Here is a 21,695-nt window from a genome sequence, read left to right as displayed (position 1 = left end):
AAGAGAGAGAGGCCAGCGAGTCACAGCAGCCAAGGGAGTTCAGTGGGGTGTGCGGAGGGGGGGCTTCGCTTCTGCCTTCCTGCTCCAGGACACTGGCTGGCCAGTTAGAAAGAGGTTTTGGGGCATGCGGATGAAAAAACGGGCAGAGCCTCGACAGCACCAGCATTCTCCTCTTTTGGACCGTAGCTGCCTCTGGGCCTGGCCGTTACCTTTGTTCCCTTCAAGCCGGGTAGAGACTTTGCCATGCTGGAGCTACGGGCTTTCTTTGTGCCTGGGATTTGTCTGAAGCAAAAAGAAACGGGAAGAAACCACCCCCAGGCCACCTGCCCTCATTTATTGGGTCTTTCGCTGAGAAAAAACAGCTGCTAAATTTTCTCTGACCAAAATCAAAGGGTCTCTGGAGCCCCTCCCCACCACCTTCCCGTGTGCTTTCAGCCCCCATCAGGTGCCATCTGGGGCCTCCCAGAGAAAGCCCCTCTTTGCACTGGTCACTTCCCGTCCATTTCTGGAGCTGAAGGAGAGCCGGGTCATGTCTGAAAGGTTTTCAGGCCGAGGGCACAGAGCTCCGAAAGAGGGAAGCCTTTAGGAAGCAGAGCAAGGTTAAAGGGAGGAGGAAAAAGGGAGGGTGAGCTCAGAGGGAGAAAAGAGAATGAATTTTGAGGTACCACAACATATGCAAACAAGCTGCACACCAAGCCAGACCAAGATCCTCATCAGAACCCACCCATCCCCCGGTCTCTGCCTCCTGATCCTGCCATGCCGGGGTCTCTACGGGGCTGGCTTGGAGAGACTTCAGGAAAAGAGGCCAATCTCTCTCTCTCTCTCACACACACACACACAGACACAGAGAGAGAAAAAGAGAGAGAGAGATGGAAAGAGGCCTAAATGGCGCTCTTCCTTCCTCTCTCGAAAGTTGAACCGCTGAACCGCCAGAGGCTGGACATTATCCTTGCATGATGAGCTCAGAGGCAGGAGAGCCTCTCCTTCACGCCTGGTGCTTTGGGGACAGGATTGCTTCCATTCTCATCCACAACATCCCGCGTTATTTTCCACAATCTGGCTAGCAGCACCCCATGGGGTGATGCCTCCCCACAAACCCCTTCACTATTTGCCAGAACAAAAATAATTCCACTAAATTCCACCCTCCGGTCAAATTTTCTGCCAGAAACACTTCAAGAATAGAGGCCACTTTTAAAAGTCTCTTTTCGAGAAACAAAATGCAGCTGAATGATTGAGGAGGAGGAGAACGGATTAGTCCATGTTGGCAAAAATCAGGAGGAGTCTGGTAACTCCTTTTCCAACTCCCAAATTTTATTAAAAAGCAGCAGCTTTTGTGAGTTCTGGTGCTCTCTGAGCTTGGTTGTTTTCTTGCAGGTGTTTCATTACCCAACTAGGTAACATCACCAGTACTAGAAGGGAGTGGGCTGCTTCGCTCTCTGTTTATACACAAGTGGCTCGCTCTGTTAAGTGTTGGTGGGGCTGTTGCTTTCTTCTTTTTAACTCCTTGATTAGGCTGCAGTTTACTGCTAGCTTGTTTGTGTTCTTTGCTTGCAGTATTGCTTACTGCTAAGTTTAAATCTCTGCTTACCTGGGTATTGACTGCAGGTCAGGAGGTGTTGTTCTCTTTTATCTGTTTGATTTTCTCTAGGGAGTTAGCAACAGCTTCATCACCAAGAAGAAAATACTCCCACCAACACTGACAAGGCAAGTCATTAGTGCCGGTATATAAAGAGAGAGCAACCTCCCCTCCCTTCTAAGACTGATTATGTTACCCAGTTGGGCCATGAAACATCTGCAAGAAAACTGCTGAGCTCAGACAGCACCACAGACTCCACAATAGCTGATATCTTCAACAAACTGATGGGTCAGAAACGAGGCCACACGAATCCTGATTTTTCACCTGTGAACCAGGAGCAGCAAAATAAACACCTCAAGCTTTTAGAAAAGGGGAGGAGCATCCAGGGGCAGGGCTACAATTTCAGTCTGGGGGAGACAAAGTCTGGAAGAGGAAGAGGAGGAGAGAGGTTTCCAGACACCATCAGGGAGAAAATCTCAGCCACAACCGGATGGCACATAATCAACAAAGCCCCCAGCCCTGGATGAATTCAGTGGCCGCTATGCCTGCCATCCTGGCTGGGAGCAGGTATGGGGACCACCCCCTGCCGTGGCTTCCCAGGATGTCTCTGGCCGGCCAGCAAGTTCAGTGCCCCGGATTGGCCTGAGCTACAGCTCCTCCCTCAGCTTCCTTGGCAGCCGGTGGGGACGGATTTCAGAAGGTGAGCCCAAATAAAAGAGAAACCTCAATATAGACAACCCCAAGATCAGATATTACCAACTTGTATAAAAGTCAACGTGTCACTTAGAAAGCAGAAGTATACCATTGGGCAGGTATATTGTTGTGTCTTGCCCGCTCTCACAGCAGCCGGGGCCTTCTTATCTGCTCCCGAACACGGAGGAATGTATGCCTCCCGGCCCCAGTCCTGGCTCCATGCCCAGACAAGCTGAAGAGGAGGGGGCACCTCCCAGTCCCAGTCCTGGCTCCATGCCCAGACAAACTGCAGAAGAAGGAGCACCTCCCTGCCCCAGCCCTGACTCCATGCCCAGGCAAACGGAGCAGCTAGACCCCTCCCCCTCCTCCACAGCATGTGAGCCTGAGGAGGGTTTATTACCAACATCTAATTGGAGTGATCCTCGCATCAGAAGATTGGATAGGCGGAGGCAACAGAAGGAAGGGAGGGGCAGGCCTTAATGAGTGCTGAGTCATGGAGCCACACCCCATGGCCTATATAAAGGATCTGCTTTCTGGCAGTCTCTGAGTCAGGCAAAGTCGAACTTATCTTGCTGAAGTCACTTTCTGGTCTCCTGCCTGCTCTGAGGACTTTGCTAGGACTTTGGGCAGAGCTGCAGAGGCAAGCCTGATTCGGATTTCCCTGACCCGGCCGTCAGCGGAGGAGTGGGACACGACATATATGGTGTTGCAAGCTTTCAGGAAAGTGCAGAAATATTTCTACAAACTATTCTTGTGACTATGTGGCAAAGAGGAGGGGGCATCGAGAGTAACACGTGTATCCAGAAGGTGTATGATAAGAGTAGACCATATATGGGCTTTTGTTTATTTCAACCAATTAGGATAACTTCTTCTTTTTCTTATGGCAATGTCTGTAACCAAAAAGTATAAAAGATTATGTTTAAGCCATGCTCGAGGCTCAGACCTTTGTTTTCTACCCGAGTGGGGGTCTGTGTCCTATTTGCGCAAATAATAAATTAATTCTTGTTTCTCAAATCCTTCGTGGTCTTGTCTCCTCACTTTAAGACGTAAGTTTTCTACAACACAAAGGCCAGGAAAACACCAGGGAGCTGCTGGGACACCCCGTCTTTGGGGCAGCCCAAAAGTCAAGCTATGTCATGGGCAGAGCTTAAGAGAGCTCCACCCCTCAAGGGGCACAGAGGGGGGGGACTCGCGGGCCCTGGACCACAAGCGCCAAAGAGACAGGAGGGAGGAAGGGAGGGAGCTGTCTCAGGGGTGAAATGTAAAATCTGTTACTACATGGATATTGATAAATATTTGAAAGAGTACAAGGTTAAAGGTTTAACCTTAGAACAAACGGAAGAATTGAATCGGCCTATAACTTCTGAAGAAATTATTTTGACAATAAAACAATTAAAAATGGGAAAAAAACCCTGTACAGATGGACTTACAGTAATTTATTATAAAAATTTACAGAATGAGATAGTAGGTCCACTTAAGGAATTATTTAATCAGATATAATTAGGAGGGGGAATACCCCCATCATGGAGAACTACTTTCATTTCATTGATACCAAAAGAAGAACAGGATTGCTCTAAACCTGGGAATTATAGGCCAGTTTCACTTTTGAATAATGATTATAAGATTTTTGCTAAAATAATAGCGAATAGATTTATGTTAGTTCTGCAACAAAGAATTCATACTGATCAATCTGGATTTATAAAGGGGAGGCAGATGAGGAATAATGTTAGACAGATTGTAAATTTATTGGAATATTTAGAAAAAAACAATCAGATTTCTGCAACATTTATTTTTTTGGATGCAGAGAAAGCCTTGATCGCCTGCATTGGGAATTTTTATTTAAATTAATAGATAAAATGCAATTTGGAGATTGTTTTATGAGAATAATTAGAACGATTTATGGAGAGCAAACAGCCCAGATAATAGTTAATGGTAGTGTGACAGAAGTTTTTAAGATTGCAAAAGGAACAAGACAGGGGTGCCCCTATCATCATTATCGTTTATTTTAACTCTGGAGCCATTACTGGATAAAATAAGAGAGGTAAAGGAGATAGAGGGAATTAAAATTAGACAACATGAGTATAAAGTGAGAGCATTTGCTGATGATTTGGTGATTATTTTGTCAAATCCTATAAATTCAGATGTATGTTTGTTGGAAATAATTGATCAATATGGAAAAGTTTCAGGGTTTAAAGTAAATCAGAATAAAACAAAAGTGATAACAAACAATATGACTAGACAACGGGAAAAAAAATTAGAGGAAACAACAGGATTTGAAATTGTAAAAAAGGTCAAATACCTAGGGGTTTATATTACTTCTTCAAATGTGAAATTGCATAAGAATAACTTTGAGGTATTATGGCAAAAAGTTCAGAAGGAAATGCTCGGTTGGAAAAAAATATCATAATTGGGGAGAATAGCAACCATTAAAATGAATGTTTTACCTAGATTTTTATTTTTGTTTCAGATGTATAATTAAGAAAGATAAAAATTTGGAAGAATGGCAGATTGGAATTAATAAATTTATATGGGAAGGTAAAAAAGCGAGAGTTAAAATGAAAATAATTGAAGACATACGGGAAAAGGGAGGTTTAAAAATGCCCAATTTTAAATTATGAAGCAGCTGCTCTTTCGGTAATAAGTGATTGGCTTAACTTAACAGAGGAAAGGATTTTTAATATAGAAGGTTATGATTTACTATATGGATGGCATGCATATTTACTGTATGATAAAAAACTGGATAGAGCCTTTAAGAATCATGTGTTAAGAATTGCTCTTCTGCGTGTCTGGAAGAAATACTATTACAAGTTGAATTAGAAAATTCCTATTTTGGCAAACCCCAGACATGCAATAGAGAATATAAATATAGAACAGAAACAGGAAATGATTACTTATAAAGAACTTTTATATTTTGAGAGAGGTAATTTACACTTAAAATCCTTGCAACAATTAAAAGAAGACGGGAGAAACTATACTTGGTTCCAATATGGGCAATTATGAGCTAGGTGGAAAATAAGATCAGAAAATTGATATCATGCAGAATGAAGAAAACTTGGTAAAACAAATTATAAATCAAACTCAGGCGCATATAAAGAGATTGTATAATGTGTTGATAGAAATAGATTCTGAAAGGGATTTAATAAAAGATTGTATGATAAAATGGGCACAAAATATTCAAGAACCAATATTTTTGGAAACTTGGGAAAAAATTTGGATTAGAAATGTTAAATTTACGCAAGCACAGAACTTGAGGGAAAATTTTTATAAAATGTTTTATAGGTGGCACTTAGACCCTAAGAAATTATCATGTATATATCCAAATATGCAAGCGAAATGTTGGAGATGTAATTGTGATGATGCTACATATTTTCATATTTGGTGGACTTGTAAGAAGATTAAGGCTTTTTGGATAAGGATCTGGTGGATTATACAAAAGGTTTTGAAAAAGAAGATAAAGTTCCTACCGCAATTTTTCTTATTGGGAATTACTATGGACTGTACAGTAATTGAGACTAAGTTGATTTTAAATTTAATAACAGCGGCAAGACTACTGATAGGAAAATACTGGAAGAAAAAAGAGTTACCTACAATAGAAGAATGGATATTGAAAGTTGCTAATTTGGCTGAGATGGCTAAAATCTCAGCTTTTTTGAAAGACAATATGCAGGAAAGATATTTAATTGAATGGAAAAAATGGATTGATTATTTACAAAACAAATATCAGATTAAGAAATATCAGATTGCCTTTAATATCAGATAATTAGGAAGTATTATTTTATGTAATGGGGGGGTTGGGAAATGAAAAGATTTGGATGAGGTTAATTGGATTAGAAGGAAAAATTTTACTCTATGTTTGGTTTATGTATAACAATACCTTGTGATTGACCCGGGAAGCGGGGGAAAGGAGGGGAAGAGGGTTTTGTGGGGGGGGAGGAAGGGGAAAAAGGGGGAAAATGTTTTTGTTTGTTAAAACTTTTTCAATTTAAAAAAAAAAGAAAGTTGCTAATTTGGCTGAGATGGCTAAAATCTCAGTCTTTTTGAAAGACACTACACAAGAAAAATATCTAACTGAATGGAAAAAATGAATTGAATATATGCAAAATAGATATCAGATTAAGAGATATCAGACTGTTTTTGAATGATTAGGATGTATTTATCTTTGATTTGTATGGGGGAAGTTAGGATTTGAGAAGAAGGGGAGGATTATAATTTGTGTTAGGGAAAATTTAGCGAATGATTGTTTTTTCTTTTGAACTATACCTTGTGTTTGTTCTGGGAAGTCGGGGAGGGGAGGGAGGAGGGTGGTTTTGGAGGAGGGGAGGGATGGAGTGGGGGGGAAAGGGGGGGTTGAAAATTTTTGTAAAAACTTTTTCAATTAAAAAAAAATTGTTACTACTGGTTCTGTGGGCACGGCTTGGTGGGGAGGGGTAATGTGACTGGGTGGGCGTGGCCAACTTTTTTTTTTTTTTACTTAACATTTTTTCTACAACCTCTTTGGCTGAAGAGCCTTTAGAAAACATGCTTTTAAAGGGATCTGATGATCAGGCAACTCAGCTGGGATCGCCAGAGGAAAAAAAGCTTTTAAAGAGTTCTGACAATCCCAGCTGAGCCAGGCGATCATCAGAGGCTTTTTTTTTTACTTTTAAAAGCATTTTTTTGACGGAACAAAAAATACTTTTAAAAGTAAAAAAAAAAAACTCTGATGATGGCGTGGCTCAGCTGGGATCGTCAGAACTCTTTAAAAGCTTTTTTTCTGATGATGGCGTGGCTCAGCTGGGGCGGGGAGTGGGGTGGGCAGGGATTTTTGCTACCAGTTCTCCAAACCACCCGCCGCCATCGCTACCAGATCAGGCGATCTGGTCCGAACCAGAAGTATTTCACCCCTGAGCTGTCTATTGCAGATCACTCTGGAAGGCTCCTGCGTCACCCCTGGCAAACCCAACTTCAATGGCATTTTTCCCAGCCCTGGCTGCCCAGACAGGAGTCTCTTCAGTCACGGTGAGGAAACAGCCCTGGCCTTCCCATTTCTGGCCCGGAAAAGGCCAGGCAACCCCATGGAACAACCACGGCTGCCCTGGGGCAAGGAAGGCTGGGCCCCTCCCTCCCTCCCTTTCTTCCCAAGAAGAGGGAACACCAACTCCCCAATTTAGAGAGGCTTCACTCTGGCGTCATTTTCTGTTGCCTCCAGAGCTTCCTTGAGGAAGGGCATCAATAAGGATGAGGGAGCCCCTTCCAATGCAGCTGTTGGTGCCAAGAAACTCAAGTTGGCGCTTGGCTGAGCTCCCTGCCCTAGAAAGCACCCGGGCCCCAGCTGTCACCCAGGAGCAGCAAGACTCCTATTCTGCCCTCTTAGGAGGAGAGCAAGTGGGGGCCTCCTCGCTCTTCCTGAGTCACTGTTGCTTGGACTGGCCAAGCACACATGGCCCCCAGACCCCCAGACACACACTTGAGACCACTTGCGACAGGAACCGGACAAGCAGATATGCCTCCTTATCCCCAGGAGGGCTCAACAAGGGAGGTATGACCATGATCCCTGCATTTCCACCCTCCCAAGATCCTCCATCAATGAGTCACCAGGGGTTTCGCCTTCGCCCATCTCTAAGTCAACAAGGGTGATGTCTGCCCTGCCAGGCTTAATACCCACTTGCTTGGCTCTGTGCCCTTGAAACCCTGCCCAAAAGCCCCCCGGGTTCTACTCTGTCTGACATCAGGTGCCCCCAGCACAATCCATGCAAGACCCTCTCTGACTGATTGGCTCCCTTCCCGCCAGCCAATGAGATGCCATCGCTACCAGGGCAGACTTACAAAGCTCACCTGGCTGGCACCAAGCTCCCAGGCAGGCAGGCAGGCAGGCAGAGCACCCTGGTCCTTCCTGCACATCAGCTGAGCGAAGCCCAGCCTCGCCCATTTCTGCTCATCAGGCTCAGGTGAGTCCCAGGCCCACCTTCCTGGACATGTGGCTGCAGTCAGCAGAAGGCCTGTCCAGCTCAGGCCCCAGCAGCTGGCCGAGCATCTGAATGCACCGAGGGGAGCAGCTCAAGCAGGAAAAAACAGAACAGAACAAATAATAGAGTTGGAAGGGACCTTGGAGGTCTTCTAGTCCAATTCCCTGCTCAAGCAGGAGACCCTCTATCATTTCACACATGTGGCTATCCTGTCTCTTCTTGAAAACCTCCAGTGATGGAGCACCCACAGTTACTAGACAGCAAGCCTTTCCACTGGTTAATTATTCTCCGTGTCATGAAATTTCTCCTTAGTTCCAGGTTGCTTCTCTTCTTGATTAGTTTCTAGCGATTGCTTCTTGTCCTGCCTTCTGGTGCTTTGGAGAGTAGGTGGACCCTACAGGGAGGGTGGGAGGCACGGAGCACAGGAGCAGACAGGTAAAACCCACTGAAAGGTGGTTCACCTGCCATGGGAAGGGGGTGAGGGTGGATGCCAGGCGAGAGGAGGGCTGTTTCCCAAAAGAGGAGGCAAGAAAAGGCTCCTCCCGGTGCAGGGATGGTTCTCTGGAGCAGCCCAGCCAGAGCCTGGACCCACCACACAGTCCTGCTTGGATTCTCTGCTGCTGGTGTCACTCAAGCATGGCTAGTGGGAGCTGTGGGGACCCAGCCAGCAGCTCTGCCACCCCGCAAAGAGCTTCTTTGGCAAACAAGCCGTTACTTGAGTGGGGCGCTGGCTGCTCCCTAAATCCTGCCAGGCCATTGTCTGCTGACTGACCTTTGATTCGCTGCTCCCCAGCTCAACTCTGCCGGCTGCTCCTTCCTTTGTACTGGCCCTGGCTGGGTGGGATTTGCCTGCTGCAGGTCCTCGCTCAGACAGGCTCTGCCAAAGCATTCGCCAACTTGGAGGTGGGGATTTTCTTAGCCTCTTGGTTAATAAATCCCTATCGCTCTATTTCGTGGAACAATTCCAAACTCCAGGTAAGTGCAAAATAGAGGATAACTTCCTCTGCTCTGTCCAGCACTTCCCACTTCCATCTTCCATGGAGCTCCCTCCCGCTTTCTCCACTTTCTCCGTGGGGTGCCAGGATAGGAGTGGGGGTGGCTGCTGAGAGCTCTGGATCCCTGGCTGCACACACACACCAGTGCTAGCCCCACCACTTGGCTTATGCTGGGGCTCCAGAACTGCCCAGCAGCAAGCCAGGGAGGCTCATCTGAAAGCCCCCAAGGCCCACGGGGTGGGGGGTGGGGGGCAAGATATTCCAAGCAGGCTGCTTCCTCTTGCCCTCCCTTCTGCTGCGACTCAGCCCAGCCCCCTGGCTGCTCATTTCGGCCCAGGGTTCCTTGGCCTTCCCCCCCCCACTTCAACACAGCAACTTTTCCCTCTCTTTCCCCTCTGGCTTCTCTCTGGAAAGCTCAGCAGCATCTGGCTGCTTCTGCTACTGGGGAGGGGGGGGGGGAAATGGCCACGCCAAGCTGGAAAAGGCCTGTCTGCAGAGGGAGGGGGGGAGATGGGGTGGGGGAGCTGTGATCAAGCCTCATCATTTGAGCTTTTCACGCAGAATGGAGCCCTGGGGATGTTCACACCCTCCCTGCATGCAATTCTGTCACTGTGCAGGCAGGGGGTGGTGGCAGGGAGGGGAGTGGGGGGAAGGAACTACCATGGAGAACATCCGTCCTGCAAAGGCTGCTCCCTCCCCACAAAGTCGCCTTTCTTTCGGTGCAGCCAACCAAGAGTCGCTCCCCAAGGAGGGAAGGGGGATATGCTTTCTCCCCAGTGCAGGAGGGGGCATGAGGGAGGCATGCAAGGAAGGAGAGTCAAGTGTCCATCCCCCGTCCCCCACTTCATCCGTCCCCTTCCCCCTGCCGCCGCCACTGCTGGAGAGCTGTCAAGACCAGGCTCTCCACTGAAGATGACACAATGCCCTCCTCCCGCCTCCAACCACCCAGCAACATCATGGCGCCATGGGCTGCATTGTCTTTCTGCTTCCCGTCTCTCTCCACAGTGCCAAGGAAGGGCAGTCTCTGAGGGGCAAGCCAGCTCTGGAACAGCCCCTCCTTGTGGGATCAGGTGAAACGGCTGCAGGCTGGATGTGCCTCAGATACCAATGAAGCCAGGGCAGGAGGGGCCCGGTTGAGGGGTCCCCTCCTGCCACAGCCGCCCAGCTTTGGCTCTCATGCAGCTCAGTGGCATTGCTGGGGTTCCCCACTGGACTCCCCCCACCCAGCTCTCTTCCGGGCCCCCAGCAGATAAAGACCAGCCTGGCTCAGGCCTCTAAGGGGAGGATGGCTGGCAGGCCAGCTGCAGCCCCCTCGCTCCCCAAAAGCTTCCTGATCCGTGCAACAACTGCACCACACAAGCAGGCCCCTCTGCATGAACCTCCATCAGCTCTCCCTGGCGGGTCAGCGAGGGCAGGGCACAGTCACACACCCCTGGGGCAGGTTGGGAAACAGCCCCTCTGAACGCAGAGGGCAGCCCCAGTCGGGGCCAACTGGGCTGAGCACCAAGGAGCCCGTCTACAGATTTCAGGGGAGCTGGTGGGCAGTGCCCATCAGCCCCAGCCATGGCACTTCTGGGTCTGCCATCTGGGCACACGTAATCCCCCCATTGGAGCCCAACCAGGGAGTTTAAGTACAGGGGGCTAATGATGGGAGCTCCTGACCCATCCTAATTCACCCCCCCCACATCCCTGCCTGGCACTTGCACATGCCAGGGGGCAGCAGGGCAGACAGAGGCCTGCAGGCACCATCTGGTCAATGGCAGGGCTTGGCAGGGTTTGGGAGCGGGGTCTGGACCAAAATCCCTTTGCACTTCCAAAAGCTGGGAAGAGTCTCCAGGGAAGAATGGGGGGGGATGTGACCTCATAATTAGAGAGCAGGGCCATAGCTGGCCACCTTGCCTCATTCAGGGGTCACCACTGGACCTTTGCTGGCCCATTCAGATCACACAACACGCTGAGCACTAAACAGGTTTGGAAGGGGAACTTCCTTCAGTCTTCCTGAATTTTCGGGCTGGAAGGACAGAGGTCACCACCTTCAGAGGGTTTTTTCTTCAAATTTCCAGAGTCACCCACAAACCTCTCCTGGCGGTCCCCCATCCACCTCCTGACCCCAACTCAGTTTCTTCCTCAGACAAGCTTAACTGAAAGCTGTTACTAGAGGCAAACTTCGGGAAAGCAGGACAGTCGCCCCCGACCAAATTAACAGGCCCTCACGGTAATTGGCCTCACGGTGCAATTCCCACCACATAACACAGAATCAGAACCGCGGAGAAGTTCTGCGAACCCGGCCTGAAAGTGGGTCCAGCACAAAAGCCGCAACCAGGAGCCCGCAGGAGGGGCCCATCCCGGCCAGCCTGAGAAAGCGGCGCCCGCCCCTCAGGTCCGCTCCGGCCGCTGAGCAGAGGCCTTCCCTCCGGACTGGAGGCTGACAGCCGGCGGGATCCCCGAGGCTATCTAGTCCAGCCCGCGCTCCCTGCAGACATGGGAAACCCAGCCTCGCCACCTGACGGCCGTCCCGCCCCTCGGCTTCTGGCAGCTGTTCAGCCCCAGTCAAGGTCCCGACCAGGGGCCAAGCAGCCCGTGGAGCCCGCGCGTCCCTCCGCGAGCGACGGAGAAGAGCGTGGCCAGGGGCGGAGGGGCCGAGGGCGGCGGCGGCTCCTCCGGCGCAGCATCTTCCTCGGGCGGGAGTGGGGCGCCCGTCCACCGCGGCGCAAAGCCCGCCCGGCCCGAAGGCGGCCCCCGACACCGGCTCCGCAATGGCGGCGCAGACACGCCCTGAGCAGCCGCGCACAAAGGCGGCCGCAGCCGCAGCGCTCAGCTGTCAGCCACCGGCTCCCCGCCGCCGCCCCTCGACGACAGCCAGCCCCGAGCGGCCGCCGCCCTGCCGCCGCCTCCCGCCCGGCGCTCACCTCGGCCTGCTGCGCTCCCTCCGGTGCGGCCGCGACTGGCTCTGCCGCCGCCGCCGCCGCCGCCTCCGCCTCCGCCCGGCGACTCAGCCTCGCATCCTGGCAATGCGGCGGGGCTGCGCAATCCCGCTCCGCCGCCCCCCCCGCCCCGCCTCCGCCGCCGTGACGTTGTGGTCCGGCCCACAGCTCGCCCAGCCGCCGCCGCCGCCGCGCAGCCTCGCCAGCGGAACGGGCAGCCCCGCCGGAGGCTCAGCCGGCCCCGGCAGCGCAAAGCTGGCCCCGACGCCGCGGCTGATGGCCGCCGCCTGGCCGGGAGACGCGGCGGGGGAGGCTGCGGCCGAGCTCCCGAAACGGCCCCGCTGCCCGCAAAGCCCCCCCCCCCGGCCCTCGGCTTGGGGATCTGCCCCGAGGGGCTCCTCTAGGTTGGACATCGGGCCGCTCCTCCTTTTGCTGGGGGGGGGGGGATGTGGATGGGGATCTAGGCAGAGAAGGGGCCAGGTGAGGACTGGAGATTGGAAGGAGCTGGTGGGGGGAGGCTGCGGTCAGCCGTCCAGCTGGAGGGACCCGAAGAGGGCCAAGAGGGCAGGCACGGAAAAGGGGGACGGTGGGGATTACTTGGGGGTCGTCCAAGTCTCCAAGGGACGACGGGCCTCCCATTGTTGCGCAAGCAAACCTGGGAAGCCAAAACTCCAGGTGAATATTAACTGGGGAAAGATCAGCCAGCATCTTTGTCACAGCTGAAGTGAAGGCGGTGGATCCTTCCAGAACAGATGGATACGCTGCGCTGGGGAAGAAAGAGGGTGGAAGGTCAGCGCAGAGCAGGCCAGGGGCAGATTAGGTTCCCCAGGACAGATTTTGACACGTGGTGGTGGAAGGAGGCCCTGCTCCTTTGAGGGGATGACTAGCAAGCAGAAACCTGGGGCATCTCTTGGGCTATGGGGGGTAGGGGGAGGAGAAGGGAAGTCAGTGGGCGAGAGGAGTGAACAAACGCTGGAGCTGGGATACCTTGGAGGGCACCCACATGTAAGTTGCCTGGAGCCACTGATTTCTGGCCTCTTCAAAAAGATGAAAACGCTGCTGATCCCTTTAATTTGGGTTGGCCAGGGAAAGCGGAACCCACCAAGGGCTTCAAAAGCCCAATATTTATTGATTATTAAATTTATATGCCACCATTTCAGTGTTATAGCGACTCTTGGCAGCTTACAATATGATAAAAAGATTTAAAAGACAACACAACAATTAAAATTATATGACTAAAATCAAGAGGATGGGCAAAGTGCAGGCGGGGACCTTCTTTCCAGTCAGCTACATCACCAACCCCACCCTCGACACAGCACAACTCGACTGGGAGCCCCAGGCCAGGTAGCAGAGCCAGGCTAGAAGGCTCTTCCAGAAGGCTGGGAGGGTGGGGGCTAGAGCAGGAAAGGGCCCTCTCCTGGAGCCCATCAGTCAAAATTCTTTGGCAGGCAGGATCTGAAATAAGGCTCTTCCGCTAAGCGGTAGCATCTGCCATTCCCAGCTAGTTTTCTTTCCAGGCCTTGGGGGGTGTGGGGGGCTGTCTTGGTGAAACCAGGCTTAATAGCAATAACTGTGAGAGGGAACTTGGGAGTCTTAGTGGACAACCAATTAAATAAGAGCCAACAGTGTGCTGCGGCAGTCAGAAAAGCCAATGCAATCCTAAATTGCATTAACGGAGCAATACAATCAAGATCAAGTGAGGTACTAATACTACTCTATAAAGCCTAGTAAGATCACACCTAGAATACTGCATCTAGTTTTGGTCACCACACTATAAAAAAGATGTTGAGACTCTAGGAAAAAGTGCAGAGAAGAGCAACCAGGATGATGAGGGGACTAGAGGCTAAAACATATGAAGAACGGTTACATGAACTGGGCTTGGCTAGTCTAATAAAGAGAAGGACCAGGGGAGACAGGATAGCAGGGTCCCAATATTTGAGGGGCTGTCACAGAGAGGAGGAAGGGGCTCAAGCTGTTTTCCAAAGCACCTGAAGGCCAGATAAGGAATAATGGGTGGAAACTGATCAAGAAAAGATTCAACCTGGAAATAAGGAGAAATTTTCTGACAGGGAGATCAACCAATGGGACAGATGTTGCAGGAGCTTCATCAGTGGAGGCTTTCAAGAAGAGGCTGGACAGTCATCTGTGACAGGAATGGTGTAGGTTAGGTCTCCTGCTTGGGCGGGGAATGGACTAGATGACCTCCAAGGTCCCTTCCAATTCTGTTAATCTGTCCTTCCCTACAAAGAAGCCCCCTCCCTGAAAGAGCAACTCGGACAGGGCTGGGCAGAGCTTCAGTTTGGACCAAACTGGATCAAGTCTCTGGATCAAAATAGAAAGCTGAATAGAGTCACTGAATTGGATTCCTCCAAATTTATTTTGAAGCTTTCCTGAATTCTGGGAAATCAAATTGATCCAAAGGGATGTTTCTAAAATTAAGCATCAGAATCATTTTATGTTCCCAAACAGCTGAATCAGACCGTAAGATTCAAACCTCCCATGACTCAAGAAAGCCACAGCCCCCCTACCTGCAGGGGGAGAGGGGCAGCAAATGCAAATCCAGGGACTGCTTCTCTCCTACCCGCAGTGAATTGGCCGGTCAACCCCGAGGGCCCTGCACTGGCCATGGGGCAACACTCAGCAGCTCCTATTAGGACCGAAGGTGAATGATGGAGGCACCCCAGGAAGGAGAGAAGGGAACCAGGAACTGTCCTATGACACTCCTGGATCAACCCTGCCTGCCAACCCTGACTCCCCAACTCTGCCATTGGCTCACAATCGGTCAGTAACGTGACGGATGGCCAATTCCTGTGCACAAGAATACATGGGCTGAAATCAGCCATCGCAACTGGCCACAGCCAAAAATTAGAGGAGGGATATTTTATTCTGCACGGCAGTGTCTCGCTGACCCCAAATCGGCCATTCGTAAGAAAAGGAATCTGCAACTTCTTTGCAAAGCAGATATATTCAACGAGGTAAAATGCCCGATTAAACCCAATTACGCAAAGACTCAGGTTGTGTTACGGCTATCTATGTTCCATGCAAGGTTGTGTGCTTTTCACTGCTTTGAACTGAGAGTCACTCAGCCGCAGGGGCTTCCCCCTTCACCATTCCCCTCCAAACATCTGTGCAGCTGTGGATCAGGGCTGGTGGACTTGATTGAGTGCATGACCAGAAGGAAGCCATGTTCTGCTTTATAGGCAGCAGGGCACCCTCGCAAGGCCAGCCCAAGAGTGCCAAGGGAGTCGGCAGGGCTGGGAGCGATTTTCCTCCGGTCAGATACCAGCAGGATGGGGAGCTGCAGAAGAGGAATAAAGAAAATTCCCATCCTGTACAGTCTGTACCCTTCAGGGAAGGGACCTGCCTCTCACTGCCTCCTGAGCTGGCACAGAGGGCAAGTGAACCCGGGGCAGTATGGCTCCGTCGGGCATTTGCTGGCAGAAACCCAGGAAGGAGAGAAGGGAACCAGGAACTGTCCTATGACACTCCTGGATCAATCCTGCCTGCCAACCCTGACTCCCCAACTCTGCCATTGGCTCACAATCGGTCAGTAACGTGACGGATGGCCAACTGGCCAATCTCTGTGCACAAGAATACATGGGCTGAAATCAGCCATCGCAACTGGCCACAGCCAAAAATTAGAGGAGGGATATTTTATTCTGCACGGCAGTGTCTCGCTGACCCCAAATCGGCCATTCGTAAGAAAAGGAATCTGCAACTTCCTTGCAAAGCAGATATATTCAACGAGGTAAAATGCCCGATTAAACCCAATTACGCAAAGACTCAGATTGTGTTACGGCTATCTATGTTCCATGCAAGGTTGTGTGCTTTTCACTGCTTTGAACTGAGAGTCACTCAGCCGCAGGGGCTTCCCCCTTCACCATTCCCCTCCAAACATCTGTGCAGCTGTGGATCAGGGCTGGTGGACTTGATTGAGTGCATGACCAGAAGGAAGCCATGTTCTGCTTTATAGGCAGCAGGGCACCCTCGCAAGGCCAGTCCAAGAGTGCCAAGGGAGTCGCCAGGGCTGGGAGTGATTTTCCTCCGGTCAGATACCAGCAGGATGGGGAGCTGCAGAAGAGGAATAAAGAAAATTCCCATCCTGTACAGTCTGTACCCTTCAGGGAAGGGACCTGCCTCTCACTGCCTCCTGAGCTGGCACAGAGGGCAAGTGAACCCGGGGCAGTATGGCTCCGTCGGGCATTTGCTGGCAGAAACCCAGGGAAGGAAGGAAGGAAAGCCACCATTCCTCCCTGACTGGGAGAACAGGAAGGCATCCTTCAAGGGTAGGCAAGGCATCATTTATTGCCTGGCAACAGGCCCTGATTGGCTGACTTGGCTTGGTGCCCAGCTACTGGCTGGCAAGGCAGGCACTGATTGGCTGGCCTTTCCTGGTGAGCAGCAGCCTTAAAATAAACAGGCCTGCCTCTCCGCATCCCGACCCGACACTGACACCACTGGGCAGCCGAGCATCTTGGCTAGATTGGGGGGGGCGGGGGGTGAGGCAGTGCAGGCTGGGAAGGGCAGGAGTGGCAGAACCCTCCTCTGAGCTGATTGCTCAGCTTGCTACTCAAGGGACGGAAGTGAGGGCTGCTAGAAACAAAATGAAAATAACGTTTTCACCCCTAAAGGCAGCGGAGGAGGAAGGGGGAGGCCTTAAAGGCCACGGCTTGGCCACATGGTCCCTGTCAGAGCCTCCTGCAGCCGCCCCAAAGAATCCCATCTGCTTGCACTGATTCCTACTTAGGGGCTCCTCTAAGAGTGTGGAGGCCCCTCCTTTTCTCTGGCACAGGGGTGGTCCAGAAAAGCTCCCCCCTCCAAGCAATTCTCATCCCACCCATCCACGTTCAGAGGCGGCCTCCTCAGTCTACCACTTTCCTGTGTCCCTCCCCTCCCAAGTAAATCCACGAGGAAAATGCTGGGGAGATGCAAATACAGAGCCCCCCCTCCAGGAAACAGCTGGGGAGATCTGCAGCAAATCCATCCGTCCTCCTCTCAGCCTCCCCTTCTCTCAGCCTCCCCGGAAGCCCTCCCTGTGGCCCCACAACCAAGCAGCAGGACCCACCCACCCCTCCTGACAGCAAACCACAAGGACTGGGCCCCTGGGCAGGAACTGAGGGAGACCCTCCCATCCTGGGACTGGCTTCCCAGCACTCACGGATGTCCACCATCTGTGGAGCCCCAATCTGTCCTGCAACCCTAGGCGCCAGTGGCCAGAGGGGATGAAGGGGGAGTCACAAGTTAACCCAGCCGGAGCGATGCCTTTACTCGGAAGCGCAAGAGGCAGCACCCAGTCCCTGCCAAGTACTCAGGGAGCCAAGCTTGCCATCCCCGGGGGACAAAGCGCCCGCCAGCATCACAAGGAAAGCCCACTCATTCCCATCACATCCTGTAGGGCTGGGAGCATGCGTACGTGCGTGCGTGTGTGGCACACTACTACAATCCACCATTTGTCTTCTCACCAGTCAACCCTGACTGCCCAGGCCAGAGATGGGCAGCTGCATTGGTTCATTTCCTACATAAATGAAATAGAAAGAGGAAAGACGGAGGGTCATCTGCATGGCCCCCTCACACCTTCTGGAAGGGGAAAGGAAGCCACCCAAGCAACAGAAGAGTTAACCGTCTTTTCCTGCCACTCCACCCTCTGCCCGCAGGCTCTCAGCTGAGCAAATCTACTTCCCCAACCTTGGCAACTTTAAGACTTGTGGACTTCAACTCCCAGAGTTCCTCTGCTCTGCTTTGCTTTGCTGGCTGAGGAACTCTGGGAGTTGAAGTCCACAAATCTTAAAGTTGCCAAGGTTGGAGACCCCTGCCTCAGAGCATGGGGGTGACCACAGGCAGGGGTGGGGTTGTGGCAGGTTTGCCATCTCTCCCTGAAGTCTAATGGACTTCATCTGTGGTCAATCTGTGAAAGCCAAGGCTGATGGAGAACAGAAATCATGTCCTCAAGACCTCCTGAAGAGAAACTGGGTGCCAGGAGAGGAATGGGACGGCATGAAGGCCACTGGTGACACATCCCCATCGGAAGCACCAAGACTCAGCAGCCACTCCAAACTCTGGCCCCCAAAGCACCTTTTGCCATCATGAGCGATCCACAAAAGACGCCTCTCTCCCACCATACTCCACCCCTTGCTTCATTATAGTCTAGCCACATTGTCCTGTGAAGGGAGGCAACAGCTCTTTGAGAGGGACAAAACCGCCATTCACTGTCCAGGTTTCTCAAGTGCAATCAGACTCCTGATTCTGTGCAAACCTTGCTGAAGTGAACTTGAATGAACTTGCAGCAGAGGTTTGGAAGAGAGGCTGTTTTGCAGAGGTGGTGTTGTGACTCCCGCACCCGAACCTGGCCCCATGCCCGAAAGTGCCTTGGAGCCGGGCCTGCTGCCAGAAAGTGATTTGGACAGTGAGGGGGCCATCAGGACTTACCTCGGAAGCACCGGCCTCCCTGGATCAGCTCCAGGAGCCAGAAGCAGGCCAAGCGAAAGGGATAACGAAGCCTCCTTCTCCTGACTCTTCCCCCCCACCCAGGCCACGCCTGCAGACCCAGCTGACAGCAATCAGGCTTGGCTCAATCCCAGGTTTCGTAGGCAGGAGAGAAGAGAACAACAGAAGCAGGGGAGGGGCAGGCCTAGGAAGTGCTGAGTCATGGAGCCACACCTCACAGGATATAAAAGGCAGCAAGAGCTGGTGTGTCTCTTTGTATCAGGCAAATCCACAGATTGACTAGAGCTGAAGGTTGTGACTCACCAGCATCTTGGCAGCCAATGAGGGCTCTTGGCATACGCTGGCTCTTTTGCTGCCAAAGCTGATAAGAGCCGGCTAATTAAGCCATCGTTCAGACGGAGGCGAGGAGGACATAACAGGTGGTGTTGTGTCTGCGCCCCCCTAGCCGGGCCTGCTGCCAGAAAGTGACTTGGATAGTGAGGGGGAAGGGCCGTCAGGACTTGCCTCGGGAGCACCGGCTTGCCTGGCTCAGCTCCAGGAGCCAGAAACAGGCCAGGTGAAAGAGATAACGAGGCCTCCATCCCCTGACTCTTCCCCACCACCAGGCCACATCTGCAGATCCAGCTGACGACAATCAGGCTTGGTTTCGTAGGCAGGAGAGGAGGGAACAACAGAAGCAAGGGTGGGGCAGGCCTAGGAAGTGCTGAGTCATGGAGCCACACCCCACAGGATATAAAAGGCAGCAAGAACTGGTGTGTCTCTTTGTAGCAGGCAAATCCACTGATTGACTAGAGCTGAAGGTTGTGACTCACCAGCGTCTTGGCAGCTAACGGGGGCTCTTGGCATACGCTGGCTCTTTTGCTGCCAGAGCTGATAAGAGCCGGCTAATTAAGCCATCGTTCAGACAGAGGCGAGGGGGACTTAACAGGTGGTGTTGTGTCTGCGCCCCCCTAGCCGGGCCTGCTGCCAGAAAGTGACTTGGATAGTGAGGGGGAAGGGCCGTCAGGACTTGCCTCGGGAGCACCAGCTTGCCTGGCTCAGCTCCAGTAGTCAGAAACAGGCCAGGTGGAAGAGATAACGAGGCCTCCATCCCCTGACTCTTCCCCCTCCCAGGCTACGCCTGCAGACCCAGCTGACAGCAATCAGGCTTGGTTTCGTAGGCAGGAGAGGAGGGAACAACAGAAGCAAGGGTGGGGCAGGCCTAGGAAGTGCTGAGTCATGGAGCCACACCCCACAGGATATAAAAGGCAGCCAGAGCTGCTGTGTCTCTTTGTAACAGGCAAATCCACTGATTAAGAGCTGAAGTTTGTTTCTAGGTGACTCACCAGCATTGTGGAAGATAACGGACGCTCTTGGCAGACGCTGGCTATTCTGCTGCCAGAGCTGATAGTGACGGCTAATTAAGCCATCATTCGGATGGAGGCGAGGGAGGACAGAACAGGTGGGATTACTACCTTATTATTAGGAATTAAAAGGTACCTCTGGCCACTCGGGGGAGCAGGAATGGGAAGGCCAGCAGCGAGTACCCGATGGGCCAGGAAGGGCCTGGATGCAGCAGCAAAGCAAAGGGCTCTTGGCCTTCGTCTCCAACAAAGGAAAGCCCTTCAACATTGTCTATAGCGAAGGGACGACCACCGACTCCCTTCTTGGCCAAGAGAAAGCCGGCTCCTATTTGCCTCTCTCCTAGAAAGCAAATCAGTTTAGTGAAATTTGATGAGAAGATGCTTGACTGGGAATGACCACAGCAGAGGAGGCCAGGGGTCAGTCAAGATCTTCTGGCTAAGATGAAGGCCTTCGGGTCTCCAGGCCAGGATAGAATCCGCCCTAGCGAACTGGGAGAGCTGGCTTAAGAGCTGATGGGACCTCTGCCAATGTCTCTGGGAAGTCCTCCAGAACTGGGGAGCAGATGTGGGCCCCCCCAAGTGAAAAAAGGAGAAAAGGATCCTAATACTAACCTCCTTGAACCTAACACTGAACCCTGAGAAGACATCAGATAAAAAAGCAGGATGGTTGTAAGGAAGGCAATGCTGGGATAGCAAAGAGACCTCCTGAAAACTGGGTCCTGTGAAGAAACTCTCATCTCCTTCCTTCACCAGCTGGGTGAGGTTAATGCTGTAGACGGAGCTACTCGGATAGAGCAAACTTTCTGAAGAGGTTCGTCGCGTCCTTCTCACTGACAAGCTGTGCGGTTTGGGTGGCACTGCACTCTGCTGGGCCCACAGCTGGCAACACTCAGAGAGTTGGCATGAATTGCTCTACCTCAAATCGTAGCCAGCAAAGCCCTGCAGGATCAATCCTGGACTCCATAATACTCAACATTTTTAGTAGTAACTTGGATGGCAGAATTGACGGGCAGCTTATGAAATTTATGGATGACACAAAAGTGAGAGGTCTGCACAACAGCCAGGATGGCTGGACAAGCCATCTGATCCGGACGGGGCGAAAGGCTGAGCTGAGAGGAACAACAGAGAGGAATGCAAGGCATTCGATGAGGGAGGAGAAAAGCGGGCACACATGCACACAGTGAGTCACGTGGCTTGCAAGAATTATGTCAGAGGAGGACTTGGATGTGGCAACAACAACAAGTCATACATGTGACAAGATGAATCTAGTTCTCCCACTGCAACAAACCCTCCATAGATACAAGGGGGGAGGGCTTTCATGGCTTGGCAGCACCATATTGGAAAAAATGTTTTGGCTGCCGTCATTGACCACAGGCTGAACATGAGCCAGCAAGTCTGAGATAGTGGTGAGAAAAGGTGATGCATTTCTGGGCTAGAACAGCCTGTGAAAGACACATGCGGGCATTGTTTCTCTCCATTTGCCCTGGGAGAGCACTTCTGGAGCGCTCTGAATGATTCCAGGCCCCATAATCCTAGAAAGACATTGAGCTGCGGGAGAAGGGCTCAGAAGAGGGAGACCAATGGAGGACAGGGTCCTATGGGTTGAAGGAACTGGGGATGTTCAATTGGAGAAAAGACCAAGATGAGACAGGATGGCCTGGGGAAGGTGATCAGGCACTACTTTCCACTCTGATGGAAAACAGGACCAGAAATAACAGGCATAAGTTGCAGCTACCTAGATTTCATCTAGACGGAAAGGAAAAATATGACAGTAA

At 51.6% G+C, this 21,695-nt stretch overlaps 1 protein-coding gene across 1 annotated transcript in view; it reads right to left on the bottom strand.

Annotated features, from left to right (window-relative positions):
* Positions 1-21,695, bottom strand: part of LOC131192906 (phospholipid-transporting ATPase ID-like) — an 86,510-nt gene that overhangs the window by 682 nt on the left and 64,133 nt on the right. The gene's annotated exons all lie outside the window — the stretch shown is intronic.

Source organism: Ahaetulla prasina, chromosome 2 (assembly GCF_028640845.1).
Source record: "Ahaetulla prasina isolate Xishuangbanna chromosome 2, ASM2864084v1, whole genome shotgun sequence".
NCBI lineage: Eukaryota > Metazoa > Chordata > Lepidosauria > Squamata > Colubridae > Ahaetulla > Ahaetulla prasina.
The sequence above is the reverse complement of the archived record's forward strand: the minus strand, read 5'-3'. Positions and strand labels throughout refer to the sequence as shown.